Raw genomic sequence first — 4,972 nt, 5'->3', positions numbered from 1 at the left:
TCATGAAATATTAACAGAACGCATACAATTATGACTCCTAAATTGAAGTCTTTCTAGCTGCAATTTGTCACATCTAGAATTATTAGTAGAGTATAACTAGAAAGCTATGAAATAGATAAAATGGAAAAATAGTACTTCTAGTACATGCATTTAATGTAGGTAAGCCCTGAACCTGCCTCAGCTGAGGTCAGCAGGAGCTTTTGCTTTAACATTAGTGGAAGCAAAATAATGACTTCTTAAATGTCTTGGTTCTCAGCAACAGATGAACAACATAATAGTGGTTCTTAATTCCTTCATGCAAAGGTTTAGACATTCTGGAGCAAAGTAGAATGAGCATGCTACTAATTATTTTCTAGATGGTAATAATACGTATTCAAAGCTTCAAAATAGTCTCCTGTGGTCTGTACCTAGAACACATTCCCTGAAAGTAACTGAGATAGACAATGCTAGGGGAACAGATGCTATGTTCAGGCTTTGTGAGAAACATGGGAAGTTCTTTTACCCACTAGTTCCTCTGAAATAATAAAATTTGCAAATTCAAAAGCTCAGTGTAACTTTGAAATAATTAAAACCCTTTAAAAGTGTGGAATAAGATTATTAAACATGTACAGTTCAGTTACATATTACCTAGAACTTCAAAACATTGCAGGCAAGCCAGACTTCTTGTACTTCCTTACTAATATATTCCAAAAATACCCAAAGTAGTTTTATTATGAGAGTATTTTTATCTTAAATCACTATTTCCTGTGAGCACTGTGCTCCCGCCTGCTGACTTTATTACCATGTTATATACTATGGACCTTGGTAAAGCCCTAGCAACCTGGTCTAACTTTGAAGTTAGCCCTGGTTTTAGCAGGAGGTTGGACTAGTGACCTTTGGAGGTCCGTGCAAGCCTGTGTTTCTCTAGTTCTGTAATTCTATGATTCTACAGCAAATTTTTCTAACAGAAAAAATGATGAATATATGGAGTGTCTTTTCCACTACCTCTACCACAAAAGCAGATGTTTGTCTTTCTTTATGCTCTTACCTGATCACTTGTAGCAGCCCAGACTGCCTGCTGATCTCATTTCATGCATGCTTATCTCTCTTGGTCTTTACTTTAGGTCTCAGTTTTATTTCTTTTGCTACAATATATAAATATGGCATAATCTCATGCTCTTAAAACCTGAAACATTATTAACTGATGTGCTTTTCTAACTGTTGCCTCTCTTTCAATGGTTAAGCTCAAATTTTCTTCCTGCAGTTCTGTCATACGCTACCAAACTATCATCTGGCTGCCTTGCACTCTGAGGAAGCCAATATCTCATTTTGATCACAGTCAAAGAACATGTTCCTAATCAGCCCCAAAACTGCAGTTTTATATTCATCTGTCTTGTGGGCCACCAGTGAAGCCAGTGGTGCATTTTTCCTGATACCCTGTCATCCTCTTTTGACTCGTGTCACCATTTTGTTTATTTCCTTTACTTCCTTAATTGTTCTTTTGAGCAGATTGTTTGGAAGAACCTCCACTTCCCTGAGTTTTCTATATGGTTCCAGGTTTTGGGCTTTCATTTTATTCTTTCTTCCCTCTGCAGTACGTCTGTGGGTGATTTATTCCACAAATACTACTTTAGCTACCTTCTATGGGTGGAAAACCTGCAAAGTTGCTTCTCCAGTCCAGACTAGACTAATTTTCCAAGCAAAAGCAAGTAATTATGCCTATTGACATCACCTTTTGGAGATCTAGCCTATTTTAAATTTAATGCATACTTTTAAAACATCCTTCCTTATTTCTCGCTCTTGTAACATACCATTCAGGGTGGCAAACCCAGGGTCATTATCTTAAACTCAGATTTCTGAGTACTGTCCTCTAAATTTCAATAGCTTTCTTGTTACTACCTGTAGGATACAGACATCTTCAGCCATTCGTTTAAGAATCTCATGTAAGCTGTCAGTATAACCTCTTGATTGCAACAGTGTCTTCTCAGGCTTTGCCAAAGCAATTTCACTGTTTTTATTCAAAATACTACTGCAAGCTAAATATTTAAACATTAGTTTGACTATGCCATCTCTTTAGTTTCCTCATTAATGCCCTTTCACTATCCCATCGGATGTACATACCTTGTCTTTACTTTAGAGGTCATTTAGGACCTCTTGATCCCTGTTCCCTTGGAGTCTATGGCACTAGGTTTGATGGTTTCTATATGCCATTTTCAAACAAACGTATGCCCATTCTCTCATGTTTTGGAGAAGAGGCCACTAGAGTGGCAAGATCACTGGCAGGAGGCATAAGCAGGACTTGAGAGAAGTGAAGTGACTGATATTATTGAAACAATAACCACCTGCATCTTCCTTAAAGCTTGAACCTCATCCTGAATGAGGTCAGACTGTTCTGTAAAGAGTTTAGGTGGCACACAGGGCTGGTCAGGAATATAGGTTCCTACAGCTCCCTTACTGTCCAGCCTCCAAATGTTGCCCTCCAGTTTCCTCATCTCATAATGCATACAGAGGAAGAAAATGACAATATTTAAACTGATGGTGTGCTGAAACCATTGCTAATCAGCTAGACAAATATTGACACTCTCATTTTATTTTCCCATCCGTGTTTTTTTTTGGGTCTTTTGTCTTAACTTGGATTATAAAGGCTCTGCAGGAAGCCTGGTTTTGTTCTGTGTTTGTACAATGTCTAGCCAGTGGGATGCTGCTCTGATTAAGCCTCACAGGCACTCTGGTAACGCAAATTAAAAACAATACAGCTTTCTATTCTTGCTACTTCTACAGAGACTATTAGGCTGTGGGAAGCTGAATTCTACGGCTGCAAATGTACCAACTGAACAATACACTAAATCCCGATCACTGGGCTAATGCAAAACTATTAAAGGACTTGAAACAGCATCACTGGGGACTTGAAGAGAGAAGCTAATTTCATTTTCATACAACTGCAAAAGTAAATGCAAAGAAAAAAACAAACAGTTCCCCCCCCCCCATGTATTTCATACAAACAAGGAACTCTGTGCTCCACTTCTCAGTGTTACTCTTTTAATTCAGTAAGAAATTAGAAATATCGATAAAGCAAAAAATAAGCAACAGGAACCCTTCTTTCACTTTCTGTCACTTTTCCTAAGACTTTATCTTTTCCTTTCCATCACTTCATTTTGTTTAACATGTGAATGCCCACTACCAGAGAATATCGTGAGGATTCTAATGTTGATTAAACTTTATGTGAACAACTTGTACTCTAGTCTTTTACACAGAAATGGAGAAGACACCATTCCTTAGCTTTCTGTAAGAGCTGCTCTAGCATTGCTTCCTTTACTACTGCTAATACTAGAGTTTTTTTGTTTATTCAAAAGATTATCCACTGTCAATATACCTTGTGAACTTGAAGGTGGAAAATAGATTTTCTTGATGATTTGCACTTCTGAAGGTTCTCTTACTCTACCAATATGAAGACTCGTGTAAATACAGCATATTACATTTAAAATATTTTAAATCATAATATGTCAGATTATTTATGCTGATAAAAGCTAAAAAAGTAGGGGAAAGATTTTTATTAGGAGACTGAACATCTTCCTTCCCTGAGTTTAGAGTTCTAATTCTTCACTGACATAAACACAAAGGAAGGTTTTCCTTTTTCTTCCTCTGCTTTGATACTAAAGAATGAGATAAAATTCTTCCTCCGTTTATTTTGGGGTAAATAAAATGTGACTTTTACTTCTGTATCAGAAGTTCAACAAAGTGGATTTCTAGATAAATTATTTTGCTTCAGAGCTCTTTTATTATGTCAAGTCCAAAGATAAGTCCTAAATTCTTTAGTCATATGCTGAGGCAACTTCATATTTCCACTGATCTGAGAGTTTTTGACTATGAGCAAAAAGAAAGGAAGTTTCTAAAGAAAATTGGGCTGCACTGTTGGAATTGTGCAAAAGCTTGCAAAACTGACCATGTTATCAGTGCTTACAGCCAGCTTATGTTGTTAAAACTAAGTGCACAAGAAAAAAGTGTTAGTATTCTTTTACTGCTCATATGGCAGTACCCACTTCTTGAAGGCACTTCTGTTAATGGCTAAGAGGAGATAGAATACTTTCTGTTCAGAATTTAAGCTGTGTGAAAGGCAAGCCCTAATTATTTCCATAATGCAGGTATCTTGGAGGGCCTAACCTTTGCAAGGAAAAAACCCTCTATGGTTCAGGAGGAGTTCTGACTTTGTAGGAATTGGAAATAGTTTCTCCCTCCTTCCCCTGTCAAATCAGAAAAGATAATAAACAGTCCCATCCACACCCAAATTAATAGTCAAACCCAGCAGAATAAGCAATACTGAGAAGTATACCCTATTTTACTCTTAATCAGAAGAATGGTTATGTTGACATTTAGTCTGAATATAAAAGCTACACTATAGAGGTATTAACGAAGATGCAAGAATTCTGTTTCCCCTCCAAAAATGTAGCACCTGTGAGAACAAACAAAACCAAATTCCTGAGAATCTTGCTGTGCCTCAGGCTGTGCCAGAAGGGTGCAAGTGTAATGAACTCAAGCCTGAAGGTAATTCTAGTCTAGTCAGTAAGTAATGTAACACTGACCATGACTTCAGACTGAGATGCACTTTTGGAGATGCCAGACATGCTGTTTCTTAGAACAGGAGCAGCATTCTATCACGCACTTCATGCACTATGCCATTACAAATATTTACTTTAATATGTGCATTTTTAAGAAATAAACAGTGCTGTTCCTGTAGCACAGACCCTCTGAAGTCTTGTATTTAAAGGAAAGACAATTTAAAAAATTTATTGGAAACTTCTAAACAAAGCAAACCCAAAATACAAAAAATCAAATCTGGTAGAAACAGATGAAACAAGCTGCTCGTATTAATAAGGCCCAAGGCAGATTGATACTGAAATGTTTTCTTTGAATGTAAGTATATATTTCCATTATTTAAAGCAGCGTTGGCACACATCACCTTTCAACACAACCATTCTGAATCTTTATTATTGTA

This window comes from Nestor notabilis, unplaced genomic scaffold (genome assembly GCF_000696875.1).
Source record: "Nestor notabilis isolate BGI_N333 unplaced genomic scaffold, ASM69687v1 scaffold15307, whole genome shotgun sequence".
NCBI classification, from domain to species: Eukaryota; Metazoa; Chordata; class Aves; order Psittaciformes; family Psittacidae; genus Nestor; species Nestor notabilis.
The sequence above is the reverse complement of the archived record's forward strand: the minus strand, read 5'-3'. Positions refer to the sequence as shown.